This window comes from Oryctolagus cuniculus, chromosome 12 (genome assembly GCF_964237555.1).
Source record: "Oryctolagus cuniculus chromosome 12, mOryCun1.1, whole genome shotgun sequence".
Taxonomy (NCBI): Eukaryota; Metazoa; Chordata; class Mammalia; order Lagomorpha; family Leporidae; genus Oryctolagus; species Oryctolagus cuniculus.
Window position 1 is genome coordinate 104,905,178 of NC_091443.1, and position 19,869 is coordinate 104,925,046.

Below are 19,869 nucleotides of genomic sequence, written 5' to 3' on the forward strand. Positions count from 1 at the left end.
CACACGGCTCCCATTCATCATCAGAAAGAGCAGCAAAGAGCAGGTCCAAGGGCGGCCACGCCAGCTGCCAGTTCCTTCCTGACGTACACCTGTTCTGAACTTCAAAATGTCTCCAAAATGAGAATACTACTTGCTAATCAGAGGAAAACGCTATGTTTTAGGTGTCTGAAATTAAGAAACTGAATGACAAGGAACAGGGCAGAAGGAGGAGGCGGGGGATGCAGGGGCTGAGGACCTGCTTGGAGCCATGCGAAGACAACGGGAAATGGAGGCAGATGGAGGAGCCCCATGTGCCACTTCTCTCACAAAGCCACTGGCTCTCTGGCAGGAAAACCACGACAGACGGCAGTCACGGGCTTGCTCCTAGCAAAAACAGCCTCCGGAATGAAGGTTACTCCGCAATGGGTCTATGTGCACTGAGGACGAGCCTGTGCGCCCAAAGACCGTACAAGGAGGAGGGTGCTCTGCCACTCAGCTTTCCCTGAATTACTAAATATGGAAGGAAAGCACTCACTGTTCGCAGACTTTTCTTTATCTTTTTGGAAAGACTGTAAGGGCCAGAGAGGATTTAATGAAAATTTGGAAAGAAAACCAAGTTAGGGCACTGGATTGAATTACAAAAAAAAAAGGGGGGGGGGGCAGCAGCCTAGTGGCTGCCTTTAGAAAGGAATATCCTAGAACCGCAGACTTGTAGCTGGCACCACGGCTCACTAGGCTAATCCTCTGCCTTGCGGCACCAGCACACTGGGTTCTAGTCCCGGTCCGGGCACCGGATTCTGTCCCGGTTGCCCCTCTTCCAGGCCAGCTCTCTGCTGTGGCCAGGGAGTACAGTGGAGGATGGCCCAAGTGCTTGGGCCCTGCACCCCATGGGAGACCAGGAGAAGCACCTGGCTCCTGCCATTGGATCAGCGCGGTGCGCCGCCCGCGGCAGCCATTGGAGGGTGAACCAACGGAAGGAAGACCTTTCTCTCTGTCTCTCTCTCTCACTGTCCACTCTGTCAAAAAAAAAAAAAAAAAAAAAAAAAACCATAGACTTGGAGCCATGCCCTCCTGTAGCCCTGTACACACACATAACAAAGTCAAGGACAAGGACACTGGTAGACAAGGGCTAACGTCAAACACACACACACACCCCTCCACTCTATGTTTGAGACGCTGCTCGGCAGTTTCTGGTTGTTTTCCCTATGATGTTTCGTCTGGGTACCGGGTGACTGCTCACAATCTTGCTTCTGACTGGTGAGTGATGGACCTGGGATTCAAGCCAGGCAGCCTGGCTCCACCAAAGTCCATGCTCCTATACCAGCGATTCTCAAAGTGGGGTCCAGTGACTCCTGTGCGGCCAACGCTGCCCTCAGAGTAACCCTCGAGAATCACCTGCCTTTCTCACTGCATTGATACGAGGGCCAGCGCTGCCAAAGCAGCCGTGGATACGCAGCTGCTGCATCATCAAGGCGCCTAATTCCATCACCGTGCTCTACCGGTGAAAGTGAGGGGCGAACACCCATCTCACTAGTATTCTGACAAACTGGGCAGCGCACAGGAAGCACCCCTGCTACATGCAGAAGTATGATGACTGAAGATCAAACACTTGTGCAACTACTGGAATTGAGAAACCTGTTCTATGGAACAGTTATTTAAAAGAACCACTGGGGCTGGCACCGTGGCACAGTGAGTTAATCCTCCGCCTGCAGCACCAGCATCCCATATGGGCGCCGGGTTCTAGTCCCGGTTGCTCCTCTTCCACTACAGCTCTCTGCTGTGGCCCGGGGAAGGCAGTGGAGGATGGCCCAAGTCCTTGGGCCCCTGCACCCGCGTAGGAGGCCAGGAAGAAGCACCTGACTCCCAGCTTCCGATCAGCGCAGCTCCAGCCGTTGCGGCCATCTGGAAAGAAGACCTTTCTCTCTGCCTCTCCCTCTCACTGTCTGTAACTCTACCTCTCAAATAAATAAATAAATAAAATCTTTAAAAAAATAAAAGAACCACTGACAGACTGGTTATTCAGACGTGAGTATATCGCATTTTCCTGAAAATGAACAGTTCGCCTGTCACTTCAAACAACCAAAATAATTCATCACCAAGGACAATACTGTCATTCAAATGAAAAAATAATAAAAAAAAGCTCAAGAGTTTTGAGCGCTTCCAACAAGGTCAGTTATATTAATGAGCTGTGCTTAGTTGAGGCTTAATCAGTATTTCATCTTCAGAAATCAAAGAATCAGTATTTTCCAAGTGATCAATGAAAATGGTACAAAATTATTCATGAACCAAAGACCTATTCAAAGTGAAAGAGCAATGAATTTTAATATAATATATATTATATATTATACATAATTTAATATAACAAGATAACACTTTAAATTTTTCCTTTAAGAAACTAACAACTGGGGCTGCGGTAGTGGCGTAGCAGGTAAAGCCGCCACCTGCAGTGCTGGCATCCCATATGGACACTGGTTCGAGTCCCAGCTGCTCCACTTCTGATTCAGCTCCCTGCTAATGCGCCTGGGAAATCAGCAGAAGATAGTCCAGGTCCTTGGGCCCCTGCACCCGCTTGGGAGACCTGGAAGAAGCTCCTGGCTCCTGGCTTTGGATCAGTCCATCTCCACTGCTGTAGCCATTTGGGGAGTGAACGAGCAAGTGTAGCTCTGCCTCTGTAGCTCTGCCTTTCAAATAAATAAATAAATCTTAAAAAAAAAAAAAAAAAAAAAAAAAAAAAACAACTTCTAATTATCGGGGTCCGCACTGTGGCGCTGCAGGTTAAGCCGCCGCCTGCCTCCCTGCATCCCGAATCTGAAGGCCAGATTGAGTGCTGCTCGCTCTGCCTCTCCCCAGGTCCCTGCTAAAGCTCCTGGGAAAGCAGTGGAGGATGGCAGAGTGCTCAAGCCCCTGCACCCACGTGGGAGCCCCGAGGGAGTTTCAGGTTCTGTGGCTATCTCGGGAAGACCCAGTGGATGGAAGATCTCTGTCACTCTGCCTTTCAAATACATCAATCAATACTTAATTAAAAAAAAAAAAAAAAACTACCGATTGTCAAGTTTAAATATAGTATCAAAAAGGAATAACATTAGGCCGGCGCTGTGGCTCACTTGGCTAATCCTCCGCCTGCGGCACCGGCACCCCGGGTTCTAGTCCTGGTTGGGCCGCCGGTTCTGTCCCGGTTGGGCCGCCGGTTCTGTCCCGGTTGCTCCTCTTCCAGTCCAGCTCTCTGCTGTGGCCCGGGAGGGCAGCGGAGGATGGCCCAAGTACTTGGGTCCCTGCACCCACATGGCAGACAGGGAGGAAGTACCTGGCTCCTGGCTTTGGATCGGCGCAGCACTGGCCGTGGTGGCCATTGGAAGGGTGAATCAACGGAAGGAAGACCCTTCTCGCTGTCTGTCTCTCACTGTCTATAACTCTCTGTCTACCTGGCAAAAAATTTTAAAAAATTAATTAATTAAAATTAAAAAGATAAAAATAAAAAGGGATAACATTTGTTACCTGAAAAGGTAATTAAAATAGACTATGAGCTTATGAGGCAGCTATTAGAATCTTTGTGCTAAGCCAGACCCTAAAGATACTTGCAAAAACGTGTTAACAATGCCCCTCTTGGGGCCAGCGCTGTGGCACAGTGGGTTAAAGCCCTGGCCTGAAGCACCCACATCCCACATGGGCGCCGGTTTGAGTCCCAGCTGCTCCACTTCTGATCCAGCTCTCTGCTATGGCCTGGGAAAGCAGTGGAAGATGGCCCAAGTCCTTGGGCCCCTGCACCCATGTGGGAGACCCGGAAGAAGCTCCTGGCTCCTGGCTTGGATAGGCACAGTTCTGGCCGTTGCGGCCACCAGGGGAGTGACCCAGCGGATGGAAGACCTCTCTCTCTCTGTAACTTTTTCAAATAAATAAAACAAATCTTAAAAAAAAAAAAAAAAGCCCCTCTTGCCATGACAGAGTCTCTGTGTGATTATTTTTCACTAAAATATATTAAAAGAAATAGAATTTAAAAATTTTCCCAGCTTAATTTGTAATACAATAAGCAGCACTAGATGTAACTTTCATAAATAAAAATTCTTCAGCACAACTAATAATTTGTTTTTAAATTATTTATTTTAAAATTATTTATGTGGGGCAAGCGCCGTGGCTCACTTGGCTAATCCTCCGTCTGCAGCGCCAGATCTGTCCCGGTTGCTTCTCTTCCAGTCCAGCTCTCTGCTGTGGCCCAGGTGCTTGGGCCCTGTACCCGCATGGGAGACCAGGAGGAAGCACCTGGCTCCTGGCTTTGGATCGGCACAAGGCGCCAGCCCTGGCGGCCATTTTGGGGGGTGAACCAATGGAAGGAAGACCTTTCTCTCTGTCTAATTCTGCCTGTCCAAAAAAACCAAAAAAAAAAAAAAAAAAAAAAGATTTATGTGGGACTGGCCCTGTGTGTCAGTGGGTAGATACTGTCTGTGACATCTACACCCCATACGAGTGGTCAGTTTCTGCCCTGGCTACTCCACTTCCATTCTAGCTCCCTGCTACTGGCCTGGGAAAAGCAGCAGAAGATGGCCCAAGTGCCCAAGGCCCTGCCACCCTCGTGGGAGACCCAGATGAAACTGTTGGCTCCTGGCTTCTGCCTGGCCCAGCCCTGGCCACTGCAGCCATTTGGGGAGTGAACCAGAGAATAGAAATTCTCTCTCTCTCTCTGTAGCTCTTTCAAATAAATAAATAAACCTCCAAAAATAAATACATTATTTATGCACATTAGCAAGAGGCTGGAATCAGCAGTGGAGCAGGGACTGTGTATTAACTGCTGCCAAACACCAACTCCCTGCACTTGACGCCACCTCTCAGATTTTAGAGAATGGACATTAGGTCCTCAAATCAGAAGTTTTGAGACCCCGTGGCTGTAAGATACACACTCTCGACACAGGCGGCAGCACCTCGTGTACAGCATTGTCCCTGGAGTTAACGTTTATGGAAGTGGAGGCAATCAGGGATAAAATGTCTAACCAGGTTCCTGAGATGTAAAGACTGAGACACAGCATCTGAAACGGCCGTCCATTCACGACCCCGAGCGGGGGGCACTGAGACAGGAAGTGACCAGCTCTCCCACTGAGACGCCTACATCTTTCAGTGTGTGGCCAATGAGCACAAACACCCAGAAGAGACAAATACTCTATTCCACAACTTCACAGCTAAAAAGTGCAGTGTGCCCACCGTGCCCTTCTATCCCAGTACTCACTTGAGAACATGAAGCTAATGTTACAAAACGAGCAACACCAACAACTCTCCCGAGTCACTGCCCTACACAGGAAAATTAACAAGGGTTTTCTTAAACTAAGAGATACAGAAGAAAGATTCCACAGGTTACTTAAGAATCAGCCTTATACACCTCTAGACACAAAATGTACCTTTATGTGATGATCAAAAAGACCAAAAAACCATAAAAGGGTAATTTTGTTACTTTATTATGGGCCAAGAACTGTTTTTATTGTTTTATTTATATCTTATTTAATCTTCTCAAGATCCTGCCATATTTGGTGTTATTGAGAACCTCATTTTTAAAAAATGAGGAAACTGATAGAAACCTATGATTCTACAAGCATTCATGAGTTCTGATATTTTCATTTAAAGACTCGTTTAAGAAGATTTCATTTAATCAATAGTAAGTTATATACCTTGAATAACCAGCAACCACACTTAGGAGAAATTTGGCTTTCGTTTATGTCTTTTTAACCTACAAAGTCCTTACCAGCATGAACATTCAATATTGAGTATTTTAAGACTGCAGAGAAAGCTCACTCACCAGTTACTGAGGTCCTGGCACGAGAAGAGCAGTAAATGCATGCAACACAGGCCCATCACAGAGTGGCAAACACACGTCAATTAAGCCTGCTTTCCCGTGCTTCCGTCACCAAGTTTTCACGCTGAAACGTCTCCTGCTTTTACTTTCTGTTTCAACTGTGAGTCTGGCCGTTTCAGATCTGGGTTCTGTTGAACGTCTCCAACTGCCCCCGGGAGGAGCTCTCAACCTAGCTTCTCTGCTGTACACAACTCCCCACACCGGCCCGTGTGAGAAGGGAAGGCCTCGGAGTGAGGGCCGCGGGGGTCCGAGCGCCAGCGGTGCCATCTAATGACCCGAGGAGCCTGGATTGCCCCCCCCCCCCGCCCCCGGCTCGTCCCTGGAGGGGGCACTTTCACTCTCTGACAGACTCCACAGCGCATATCGAAAGCATCCAGTGCCTGGCACCCAGGGGTGCTCAGTAACCGTTCATTCTCAGCTCCTCCTCCAAGTTCCCATCCAAACCATCGAGTTCCTGGAAACACGCTGTAGCTCGTGCGGCTCCTTCCTGTGTCAACGTCACCCACTTCGGCCCTCTGCCTACGGTACAGCCGCCTGTTCAGGAAATCATCCCACCTCCATAAAGACCGTCTTCGCTTTAGTTATCAGACTCCTGACCGCTCTTGGGGCACCTGGTCTTACTGTTCTTAGGAACCTCGTATGTATACAACGCACTGCCCAGCTAAGAAGTTTCTTCCTCAGATCCACTTTATGCCCAGTAGGAATCCCACCAAAATGCTCTGTTTACTAAACACAGTATAATATAGTTAAAAGTATTCTTGTCAGGCAAAAAATGGCTATTTTCCATTGAAAAGGGGAGGAAACAGATTGATGAAAACTGTTTCAAACTGTAGTATTCATAATTCATATACTGGAACAGTTATTCAGCAAGAATGACTAGTAGCGTAAGGCAGCTGCAAAATGCAGTTTTTTCACGTCATTGTTTTTCTTTCTCCTCATGAAAGAGATTGGAAGGAAACGTAATTTATAATGATGAGCTAATCCAAAGAAGTTGTGAACTGACAAACTTGGATAAAATTGGACCCACAGCCATGTTTTGCTGGCCAGCACATTTTTCTTTTCTTAAGATTTATTTTATTTGAAAGGCAGAGTTAGAGAGAGAGAGAGTTAGAGAGAGAGAGAGGGAGAGAGGGAGGGAGGGAGGGAGGGAGGGAGGGAGGGAGGGATCTTCCATCTGCTGGTTGATTTCCCAAACAGTTGCAATGGCCAGGGCTGGGCCAGGCCAAAGCCAGGAGTTTCTTCCAGGTCTCCCACGTGGGTGCAGGGGCCCAAGCACTTGGGCCATCCTCCACTGTTTTCCCAGACACATTAGCAGGGAGCTACATTAGAAGTGGAGCAGCTGGGACTCAAACCAGTGCCCTTAAGGGATGGCAGTTAGGTGACGTGGCTTTACCCTCTGCACCTTAGCACCAGTCCAAAATTAATTTTTTTTTAATTAGTTGTTTGGGGTGGACGTTTGGCACAGTGATTAAGATGTTGTTTGGGATTTTCACATCCCATATTGGAGTGCTTGGGTTTCAGTCCTGGCTCCACTTCTTATTCTAGCTTCCTGCTGGCGCTCACCCTGGGAGACAGGTGATGGCTCAAGTGTGTGAGTTCCCGCCACCCACCTGAGAAATCCAGATTCAGTTCCGGACTCCTGAATCTGGCGTAACCTAGCCTGGCTGGCATCTGCGGAGTAAACCAACGGATGGCTAATCTCTCTCTTTCAAATAAATCAATTTTAAAAACTTTAAACATTTAGTTGTTACCATTCAAAAATTAGCCAATGTCACAGAAAAGTTCATATTTCTAGCTTGCTTCATAAAACAGGAAGATCAAATAGTGGACTTATGTTCTCAAAATTAAAATTGAACAGCTAGGGCTCTGTAAGGTGGGGGCCTTCACTTTAGTTATCTGACTGACCTTACAATGCATCTGAATTTTCAATCTCTAGGTCAACATGAGGCATTAATATGGGGTCTTTACTATTAATTTCAAGACAGAAAAAACAAAACCCATACAACACAAATTTAAAAAGAATGCCCATTAGAGATGGAACTAGCCCTGCAGCACAAAGTGGCAATGGAGACCACTCCTCACCCTCTGCCTTTATGTGCTCACTGGAAAAGTAGCCACACAGAAATGGCAAATTCTTAGTAACTGCATAAAACAGAGATCCCTAAGGAGAGTAAAGTAGAATGTATGGTGCATCCTACTAGATTTCTCGGCTGGAATCAGCATTTGCTGGTGGCAGGGGGAAGCTCTCAGAGGGAGCAGCACCTGCACCTCCAGCTACCACACGGGCATACAATACACACGTGTTCACGGGTGGGGGAAGCACTCTTGCAGAGTAACAAAAAATCCCAGGAAGTTCATAAAACAGCTCAGGAAGTACACCTGGTACAATATCCCTGGGAAGAAGGCTACTCACTCTGATACAGTACGGGACTCTGGTGAGGGTTCTGCACTGTGGATGCTTGGCGGTGCTCTCTGGATCCAGCCCCCAGTTCCCTATGTCAGGTGTCTTTCCTGCTGTTGCTTGGGCTGAAAGACAAAAAGGCACATGTCTGGCTAACAGGATAAAGACCTGGAGGATACGACATACTCTTTCCCAGCAAATAATTAATACATCATTTCCAATATTCTAGGCTATTGAAACCTATGAGAGCCCAGAGGTAATTCTAGCAAATATAACCCTAACCTTCCCGGCTCCCCCTCCAAGGGAAGCTCCCACGGCCTGCGCGACACCCCCGCATGACCTGCAGCTGGAGACAGGTTTCAAGGCAACTGTGAGAATCCCACCTCGCATGCCTCTCAGTTACTATGCTCTGCCCAACAGTGTTTAAACCAGGGACCGGCAAACTCGTGTAAATGACCTATCTGTAAGCACGTTCGGCTTCAGGGCCACACACAACAGCCACAGCCAATACAAAACAAAGGCAGGCCTGTGTTCCAGAAAGCTCTACCCTCCGCCTGGGTTTCACAGAATTTTCACACCATAAAATGTCCTTTTGATTCTCCCCCCAACCACTTGAAATATAAAAGCCGCTCTGAGCTCATGGGCTGAACAGAGACAGATGAGGAGCACAAGTCTGCCAGTTCCTGAGTTAGAGCAGCAGCACAGGGTGCAGTCACACCACAGGCAAACACAGGGCAGGCGCAGAGGCAGCTCCAAAGCTGAAGGTGAACTCTGAGTATCAGGTGTTCTTGTTAAACCGCCTGTGTCTGGGGCCAGCACTGTGGCCTAGTAGGCTAAGCCTCTGCCTGTGGCACTGGCATCCCTATGGGCGCCGACCGAAGTCTTGGCTGCTCCTCTTCCGACTCAGCTCTCTGCTATGACCTGAAAAAGCAGCAGAGGATGGCCCAAGTGCCTGGACCTCTGCACCCGCGTGGGAGACCCGGAAGAAGCTCCTGGCTTTGGACTGACTCAGATCCAGCTGTTTTGGCCATCTGGGGAGCAAACCAGTGAGTGGAAGACCTTTCTGTCTCTGTTTGTAACTCTGCCTCTCAAATATATAAATGTTAAAAAAAAAAAAATGTGTCTTAGTTAAGTACAAGGAGGGAAGACTGGAAAGGTATCTCCAGGTGAGTTTCTGTCCGCCTGGTGGGCTTTCCCCTTCCCTGCCCCACTGGGTGACAGACCCCTTTCTCCTGCACCAAGACCATTTCACTTGCTTTGGGTAGGCCCAACCCCTCCCCTCCAGGCCAGTCCTGCTGGGGCGCTGACAAGGGAGCCACGCCTGGCCATGTGACTCAAGCTGACCAATCCGTTCTCCCTGGGTTTTGCTGAGCTAGTGGGAAAGCAGCAGGCTGTTCTTTGAGATTAACAGTTGTGAACACAACGCTCGCATTCCCCAAAATGCAGAAAGAACTTGCACAAGAATTCAAACAACATGGAAAGTAAAGCTGAACAGGGCTTCCTGTCCCTGGTTACAGCAGACTAACTCTGGTTCTGCCTTGACTTGCGACCCGGTTACACTCAATTCAGAGCCCTTAGGAACCTTAGAATTAAGTCCTAAATGATGCTTTCTTAAAATTCTCAAACCCAAGAGGACAATCAATGCAAATCAAAACGAAAACTACTCCATTAGTTCAAGCAAAAGATACCCTTTAGAAAGGAGACCTACAAAAAGCCACAACTCCCTTCCAACAAACCCCGCATGCAAAGGTGCAATGTTCACAAAGTGAACCTGTTTGGCTGTGGACCAGCACCCAGACCAAGGCACACAAGCAGCCCAGAGGCTTCCTCAGACCTGTTTGGCTACTTCTTGGCCAACACACACGCAGGAATGACCACTATGCTGGCTTCTAACACTGCAGGTACCAGCAGCTTCTCCTGGAACCCCACAGCGTATACACACTTTGGCTTCTTTCCAACCGTGAGATGCAACCATGCATTCAAATCTAACTGGAGTTTATGCATCCTTGTTGTTATGCAGTATATTCCGTTACAGGAGTAAACCACCGTCTACTCTGATGGGAATTCTGGAGCTTTCTAGTCTAGAACTACCACAAATACTGCAGTTATGAACATTATTTTATGTCTTTTAAAGCTTTTATTCATTTATTTATCTGAAAGAGACAGATCTCCCTTTGTCCATTCACTTCCCAAATGCTTGCATCCGCCAGGGCTGGACGGGGCCGAAGCTGGGACCCAGACCTCTTATCTGGGTGGCAGGCATCCAACCGCTTGAGCCATCACCTACGCACCAGCAGGAAGCTGGGACTGGCAGCAGAGTCCAGACCGAACCCCGGTGCTCGGACATGGGATGTGGCTGTCTCAAGCAGTGTCCCGCCTACTAGCTCAGCCCCTGTTGAGTCTCTTGACTGACGCACGCACACGTTTCGGTTTAGCACACACCTGGGTGTGGAAGCGCAGGCCCACAGGTTACATGGATACTCGTCTTCAGCAGATTCTGCCAGTTTCCCCAAGTGGGAAATTTCTACTCCCCTGGCAGCGGATGAGCAGTGTGGCTTTTCTCATCTCCCAATACTTAACACTGTCTGCTGTGTGGGGCTGGACGACAAGTCCTGATCCCTGCAGGCCGCTGCTATTCCCTTATGTGGATAAGGATGGGATTAAGGTAAGGACCTGGTGAACCCAAAAGGCATTCACACGGGTCCTTATAAGGCAGAGCAAAGGGAACTGTGAGACAGATACAAAGCAAGCCCCAGAGTCCGCACTGTGGACTCCAGAATTCAGAGAGAAGACTTTTCTCTGTGTAAAGGCACTCTGGTAGAGAAGCCTGAAGAAGCGGCACACCTGTCTGTCTTCAGCATGCTGTGGGTGCACAGCGACATTGTGCTGCAGGCTTGCAGCTCCCGCTGCCACGAGACAGCCGAGCACTGCACACGTCCGGCTGCAGAGCCACGGGCATTCACCGGCCGCGTCCCTCTCGCCTCCGCGTCTGCTGGGTTGTCTGCCTCTTGCTCATGTCCTCCCCTATCTAGTAACTGTCTTTTCTATTGTCAGTGATATCTTGGACTTTAATTTAAATTCTGTCAACTATCCTCCTCCATAGTTAGTGCTGTGGGGATGTAATTTAGTAAGTCTTTGCCTACACCAAGGTCATGAAGTTGATCTATTTTTTTCTTAAAATTTTACTATTTGGCCTCTCACATTTAGACCTGTCATCTCTCTGGAGGTGATGTTCTGCGCAGAATGAGGCTGGGGTTAAGACCCACATGTGGTATTTTCTCCACATGGGTATTCACTAAGCCCAAGCCAGCCACTGAGACCACCCTTCCCTTGCAACACTGCAGTCTCGCCTGTGTTCCACACATGCACGAGTCTTTCCCTGGGCTCGTGGTGCTGTTCCACTGGTCTTTTTATTCTGAACTACGACAGCCTTTGAGAAGTGACCTTGGGAATACTGGAATCAAGCACTAAGAATCAAACCTTGTCGGCTAGGGCTTGGATGTCTGGCATCAGTTTACTCTTCCTCGTGGCTGCTGGCTTCTGGGTTTCTTGACTGAACCCCCTCGATGCCTTCAGGCCTTCCTCTGGTTCCCAGCCATGTTTGGTGAAGTCCTGCACGTCTCTCATTAGATACTCGGTGTCTGATTTGTTTATAATCTATACGTATGGCATCGTACTTTCAAGTCTCACTCTCTGCTTGTTTGTTCCCAGCCTCCAAGGTGGCGCCCAAGGGTTCTTCAGCCTCCTGTGAGTTCCCGTCCACAGTGTTATCGGTGGACAATCAAAAGAGAACCACGAAGTGACGGCATGTTACTCTCCTGCTAACTCACTCTAAGGAAGGTGGCCCACAGGGAAAACAGACGAGGCCTCTGGCCAACAGCTGGGAGTGGACTTTGAAAGCAGATTCTTCAGCTCTGGTCAAATCTCTGGATGACCAGAGACTAGGCTAGCAGGTAGGTTGCAGCCTCATGAGGCCTTGAACTAAAACCACAGAGCAACACCATTTCTGACTCCCAAGAGAAACTGTGAGACAAGTGTGTGTTTTAATGTGCCCTAAACACCAGTGTCCTTTATCACGCACTGATAACTAAGCTGCGGCCTGCACGTCTCCCTGCTGCCGCTCCTGTCTTCCCAGAGCCTGTTTTCCACACAGCAGCCAGTGACCCTGTAGCAGCTAACCCTAAGCACAATACTGCTTCCTCAAGTCCTCTGATGTTTCCCAGCTCACAAAGAGCAAAAGCCCCTCTTCCTCCCTGACTCAAGGGCTCCTTCTATCCCTTCCCCGTCAGACAAGCACCCAGGGGTGCCAGGTACCCTGCTGTTCCTCCCAGACTCCAGGAATCCTCTGAGCAGGGCCCTTCCCCCACTCTGGGTCTCTGCCCAGGGTCACCTCCCAGGAAGGCCTCCCTCACCACCCATCACCTGCTGTAACCCTTTCCAGTGTTCCTTCCTCACTCCCCTATCCACATCTTCATTCACCACGCATTCTGTCTCCCCCTCTACTACAACACTGCCTCCGTGACGGCCATGACCATGAAGCACTCTGACAACTGTTACATATGCCTCCATGACGGCCATGACCATGAAGCACTCTGACAACTGTTACATAGGTAGGAATAACTCGATGGGCAGCATGGCACAGTGCGAAGAACAACTGATTGACTTAATCTTGAACCTGGCTCTGATTCTGCTCCCTCTGGCCTCAGGGACTGCTTGGCGGCACAGTGGTTAAGCGAAGCCTGCAAGCCGAGTAGGAACGCCTGGGTTTGAGTCCCAGATCTCTGATCCAGCGTCCTGCTAATGTGTACCCTGGGAGGCAGCAGTGACGGTTCAGGAACGTGGGTCCCTGCCACCCACACAGCAGAACTAGATGCTGTCTCATGCTCCTGGCTTTGGCCTGTTTCAGCCCTGGCAGCGCGGCTGTTTTGGGGAGTAAACGGATGGAAAAGCTCAATCTCAGTCTCTCTCTCTCCAAGTTCCTCGTAAGAAGACAGGTGTGACACCCAGCCTTTCCTACTCACAGGATTTTCAGGAGGATCAAATGGGACAGTGATTGTGACAACAAAATACAGCTCAGATCAGAATTGGGTGGCTGATGCAAGCCAAACACCTGTTTACAATGAGGGAGAGCTGTGAACTTCCAGGTACTCCATAGTAGCTGCAGTCATAAACGCAAGACTCCTTCACCCACAGCTCACAAAGTGCAGGCACACAAAAGGCCTCCTGGCCACCCGGCAGTGGTCACCTGTTCAGTACCTCTGCCTATGCCTCGCTTCCACTAGAGGCAGCACCCCTTCTTGGTTACACCTGAAAGGGGGTGCTTTCTAACATCCTGCTCTCGGGAGTTTATAAAACTGTGCATCGATTATTCTGGATGCCTGCCAATAACAACTTTCTGAGTGCCATTCCAGTATTTTTAAGTGCAGGGGAGGATAAAGACAGACAGACATAGCCATGCATCACGTACTACTTCAGTCAACAGTGGGCCCCATGAGACACCACAGCGCGGCATCACACCACTTCAGTTTGTGCAAGTACATTCTGTGCTGTTCACACAGGGACAAGATCACCCAGTGATGCATCTCACAGTGTGGCCCCACTGCTATGTGACTGTAGGGTGGCCCAGCAGGGAAGACAGGACAGTGGGGGGATCCCAGAGGCAGGCCACATCGTGAAAGGTAAGAAGCCTCAACTCCACACCGGAGCTAAGGGGAAGGAGGGCTTAACAAGCGCCGTTCACCAAGCACTTGACTACCAGGTTTCCTATAACACACGCTGTTCTGAAAAGAATTCAAGGCGGCTTTAAAAACTCGCTATATGACAACACCGAAAGTAGATGCAAAAGGTCTGCGTGAGGGAAAACGGTAGAGACACTGCAGAGACGTCAGAAACACTGTGAATGAACAAGAAGCACGCCCAGAGAAGTCAGAAACACTGTGAATGAACAAGATGCACGCCCAAAACGTAACACAGCAAACCTAAGTGCTACAAGCCATGCACGTGACTGCTCACAGCAGCTAACACAAAGGATGTGACCAGCGAAGAGGCACACTACCAGTGACGTAGGGGAAGGGAAATGAAATCCTGACCCAGATAACCTAAGAACATTTCACTTCTAACTTAGAAGCAGAACACAATATGATCAACAATGGCTGAAGTAAAACACAAGGTTTTAAATGTTCTTGGTACCATTTTTCCATATAAACCAACAGTACCATGGCCGACTTTAGTTAACAGCCGGCCTGCAAGGAGCCAGAATTTAAAAGAAAATCTTAGGGCATCTAAATCATGTGTATCAGTTAGGCGATTCTTCATAAAGTTTATTTCTTGTTCATTCACAGTGTTCTGAATTCTTTTCAGAACAGCGTGTGTTATAGGAAACCTGGTAGCCAAGTGCTTAGTGAACGGCCCTCGTTAAGCCCTCCTTCCCCTTAGCTCCGGTGCTTCTGTTCTATCAAAGACTGCTGAGGCCGAGGCAGAGGTGGGAACAGAGACGATGAGAGAGTAGACTGGGCCACAAATCTGCTGCACGGGAACAGCTCCCTGTGGTATTTCCACACACAGGTCTCTCTGAGAGATTCCAAGTAAACAAAGGGGTTAAATGGCTAAACAAACCTGGAACTCCAAATTCCTGTTTAAAAACAAAGCCATTCAAGCCCAACAACACTGTCATGAAAACTTGCAGGCCCATGGCCCAGGCAGGAGGTCACCCCACCTTGGATCAATTCACCCTACAAAGTTCTCCAAACTGTTTCTCTAAATTTAAAAATCATGTAGAAAACTACATAATTAGGTACGTATCAGTAAGCACTCAATGAAGATATCCATTCATTATTATTATGTAGTAGGCCCTGGGCTAAGTACTTTATAGGGATGATCTCAGTGTTCACCACATCTACATTATCTCGCACACACACACACACACACACCTTTTCGATCAATTAAGGACATCGCAGCTGCACGTGCCAATTGCTGCCTGCCCACCACCATCCTCTTCTGTGCAATCTGCACTAACTACAGCTCCCATTTCTGGCTACCCATTTAGTATCAGGCAATAATCCCTCGAGACAAGCTAATCAGACCTGCGTGACTGCCTGACCCAATGAATCCGCCTAAAGTCAGGGGCTGGCGAGGAAAGGAATAGAATACTAGACACATAAGAAGTACCAGTGCTATAATAAATTTGCAATTTAATTTCACATGATTTCCTATACATCTTTTTAATAATCCTCCCTTTGTTCACTCTCCAGTTAGAACAGATTTCTTCTGTTACCATGTGTTCTAGTTCCTGATAGGAATTCAGTAAACAGTGATTTCTTTTGGAATATAAAACCATATTTCTTTCTTCACTAACACCTACAGTATTTCTAAGCACACAGTAGAGTGATTTTCAGTGCTGAAACCCAGACTGCTCAGATCAGACTCTATTTCATTAAAATCACAAACTGAAACCCAGTCCTCCTGAGAGGCTACCACACCACCTCTAACAACCATCGTCAAAGCTGCTTCTGGTTTAGAAAGCACTGTTCTAGGGGCCAGCACTGTGGTGTAGTGGGTAAAGCTGCCACCTTTGGCATAGGCATCCCATAGCGGTGCCGATTCAAGTCCCAGCTGCTCCTCTTCCGATCCGGCTCCTGGCTATGGCCTGGAAAAACAGTAAAAGATGGTCCACGTCCTTGGGCCCCTGCACCCGCATGGGAGACCTGGAAGAAGCTTTAGATCAGCCCAGCTCTAGCCATTGCAACCATTTGGGGAGTGAATCAGCAATGGAAGACCTTCCGACCTTCCATCCTTCCTCCCTTCCTTCCTTCCCACCCCCTCTCTGCCTCTCAAATAAATAAATAAATCTTAAGGGGGGAAAAAAAAAAAAAAAAAAAAAAAAAAAAAAAAAAAAAAAAAAAAAACAGTGAGAAGCCCACGCTGGCGGGGTAAGGTGAAGGCAGGAGAGGACACAGGAGACAGAAGAGTCACACACACTCCCACCCGCACACCCCATCCCAGTAAAATTCATCAGCTTCCTAGCACTCCTGGCCAGCAGGGTGGGGAATGCCCAGCCTTCCAGGGCAATCACAGGCGGACCTGAAATTCAACCACTGTATAACAACAGACTAATTTTTAAGCTGAGGACTTTGAATGACCCACGAATGATGTTACAAATACCCAATGGCCCCTGGCAGGAGAAAGGGTTCCCCATGCCTTCATGGACGGGTGACACAGAGGACAATCATCTCAGAGGCAGAAAGGGGAAAAGGAAACCTAGGACCAATTTAGTGCCACACGACGTCCCTCCAAGTCCTCCAGTTTCAGGTATACAAGCTTCTCTTTTCTATTGTGTGTGCTTTGCGCTGAATCTCATGTTAAAAGACAAAGTTTCATTAGTATGTGGTGAAGAATGCTTCCATCTGAAATTTTATTCTTGACATTAATTTAAAAGAGAAGCAAGGGTTGCTGAAATATTGAAAACAGAACAGCAACATCAGCGTAGGCTCAGCTTTACAAGCAAAATGCCAAAGGACTGTAACTGGAGAGGTAAATCTCATCTCACAGAGCCTAACACTTCCTTCACGTGAGGGCTGTCAGTATTAAACGAGGGGATTAGAATGTGTCTTCTTTAGCGCTACTAGACAGGCTCTGGAGACCCCTGCTTGTGGGTGAGCAGCGCTGGGGTCTCACTGGGAGGCAGCCACACGGAGCATGTCTCGTGAGCCCTCGGTCAGCGGGCACTCTCCACACGCTCTGACAGTCCATTCTGGCTGTCCTTCAGCCAACAGCTTGTGACATGAAAGAGAAAATGAATTTATCTTAGCCCAAACACACGAGGCCGATGAACATCCTTCTAGTCCCCGTCTCTCCAGCAGCTCGGGAAATGCTGCATTCACCGCACGCTCAGCACCTTGCATATGCCAGCCACCCCGCTGCACAAACCGAGCATTCTCCTAAGTGGGGACAGTCAACTAAGAGGCTCATTTCTGAATCCATGAAGAGAAAAAATGAGGAAAACAGGGAAAAATACCCCCCCTTCATAGTCGATTCTTAAGATGGTAACTTTTAGTCAAGGCAGGGAGCGGTTTTCCTAAGCAGGGATTTACACTGTCTAAGCATTTTCAACAATCAGATTGGCAACTTTAGAAGATCTCCAACTGCATTGTGGGTAACAGAGTTTCTTTATTTTGAAGTATATGCTCTGTTAGATGAAACCTGAGTCACTTTTAAAAATACTAACTTTGGCCGGCGCCGCGGCTCACTAGGCTAATCCTCTGCCTAGCGGCGCCGGCACACCAGGTTCTAGTCCCGGTCGGGGCGCCGGATTCTGTCCCGGTTGCCCCTCTTCCAGGCCAGCTCTCTGCTGTGGCCCGGGAAGGCAGTGGAGGATGGCCCAGGTGCTTGGGCCCTGCACCCCGTGTGAGACCAGGAGAAGCACCTGGCTCCTGCCTTCGGATCAGCGCAGTGCGCTGGCCGCAGCGGCCATTGGAGAGTGAACCAACAGAAGGAAGATCTTTCTGTCTCTCTCTCTCTCATCTCTCTCACTGTCCACTCAGCCTGTCAAAAAAAAAAAATACTAACTTTAAAACACATTATAACTTGTTATTAGATTACTTTCAGGATAATTTTCTACTTTAATATCAAACATCATATTCCTAAAATACATTCCTTACGGCTATCTGGTCAAAATATGATTATTAATTTTAAAGGGCAAAAATTTACAGCAAGAGTAAGCAATCATCTAAGAATTAATATCTTTTGCTACCTAATAATAAAATCAGTAACACAAATTCTAATGCTTAGAGTGATTCCAAAAAAGGGCGCACATTCACTAATGGCATTAGCTCTAAGCATTATGGTGAGAATATTTTACAAATAAAAATCTCCACCCACTCCACTCTGAGTAGCCTGCCCACCAGATTAAAAAAAAAAAAAAAAGAAAGGCCCTAAAAAAGTTTCCTGGTGCTGACAGAAGCGTATCTTCAAGAGTTTTAGAAGAATAAAGAAGATTAAGCTACCATGCCCAGTGACGTAGAATTGCAGGCTACAGTCTACTCACACAGTCGAGGTTGATGAGCAGACAGCTGTCCTGTGCCTTGAGGCAGACATCAGCTCCCTGCCTCCCCTAGCCTCATGAGCAGCTACTCAGAGTCTGAGTATTACGCAAGAAAACATTTTACAGCCTTCAGAGTTTTACTGCAGCGGACTTCAGTTTCATTCCTGTAACACATGTAACAGGAACAGAGTTGAGACAGTTAAAATTACTATCACATTCGAATTACTTAAGTTTTAAGGCATGCTTTCACTATTAGAGCTACAAAAATGGGTGGCAGTAGCTGGCACTAATGTACAACATACAACACAGAATTTCAGCTTGTGGGTTTCTCCACACTTGGCCACAGGCCGGGTGAGCAAGGGTTACCTTTTATAATCATTTGTACTCAAAACAAGCAAAAGCAGGTGTTCTGTTTTCCTTAAGTTTAGCTAATTTACTTTGCACAGCCACCAGCTACAGAACATCTCTAAAGTAACAGACCAGCAGCACCCTTGAGGATGCCCAGGGGACCCGGGGCTCCTGACGGCAGGAGCCAGAGGCGCACTTCCCGACGGCGACTGTCCCGCCCACACCGGACCACGGGCACGTCAAACAGACCCACAGCGCAGGAAAGTCTACAAACAAGCCACCTGGAATCCTCTTCAAGAGCCAAAGAACAGCTGAGGAGACATTCTGATTAAAGGAGAATAAAGATAAGTGAAAAATGAATGTACGGAAGGAGACTGGGCTGGACCCTAGACTGGAGAAAATCACTACCGAACACCAATGGGAAACCTGAATGCAGACTGCTTATCAGGAAACTGCATTATCAGTTACGTCGCCTTGATTTGTAGCTGTGACACACGAGAGTCCCTTTGTTCTTAGAAACCGTGCACTGAAGCAGTACATTGTAAAGGAACATGATGCCTACAAGAAACTTATTTTCAAACAGTTCAGAAAAAACATCATGTCAGGGAATGACAGAACAAACTGGGCAAAATGTCAACAATGGGTCCATCCTGCTAAGTGGTACACAGGAACTGAATTATTGTAGTTTTTCATAAATTGAGTTATTTCAGAACAAAATCTGAAAAATAACTATTCCAACCTGATAGTCTACAGAGTCCAAGAGTACAGATTTCCACACACATCAGCTCCAACCCAGAAGCAATCCACATGATGTTTGATTATCTATTCGGTGAGTTAGAGGAAACAGCGATGTGTTTTAAAACAAGTATGGGGGCCAGTGCCATGGCTCACTTGGTAAATCCTCTGCCTGCAGCGCCCACATGCCACATGGGCGCCGGTTCTAGTCCCTGCTGCTCCTCTTCCAGTCCAGCTCTCTGCTGTGGCCCGGGAGGGCAGTGGAGGATGGCCCAAGTGCTTGGGCCCCTGCACCCGCATGGGAGACCAGGAAGAAGCTCCTGGCTCCTGGCTTCGGATCGGCGCAGCTCCGGGTGTAGCAGCTATTTGGGGGGTGAACCAATGGAGGGAAGACCTTCCTCTGTGTGTCTCTCTCACTGTCTATAACTCTACCTGTCAAATAAATAAATTAAAAAAAAAAAGAAAAAAAAAAAGCATGGCCAGTGCCACTCCACTGATCACAGATGTGAGTCAAGGATCGAGGTCAGGGCA

General features: G+C 48.0%; 1 protein-coding gene across 23 annotated transcripts in view; it reads right to left on the reverse strand.

The window, feature by feature from the left end:
- The window catches only part of ZFAND6 (zinc finger AN1-type containing 6), a 79,700-nt gene that overhangs the window by 17,846 nt on the left and 41,985 nt on the right, over positions 1 to 19,869 (reverse strand). For 12 of the 23 annotated variants that reach the window (XM_070054579.1, XM_070054590.1, XM_070054598.1 and 9 more), the window contains one exon: positions 8,229 to 8,341. The gene's annotated coding sequence lies outside the window, so the exon portion shown is untranslated. Of the gene's footprint in view, positions 1 to 5,758; positions 6,305 to 8,228; positions 8,342 to 15,784; positions 15,920 to 18,258; positions 18,420 to 19,869 lie in introns of those variants that run through there. The other 11 variants (XM_070054581.1, XM_070054592.1, XM_070054595.1 and 8 more) reach the window with 5 other exon arrangements.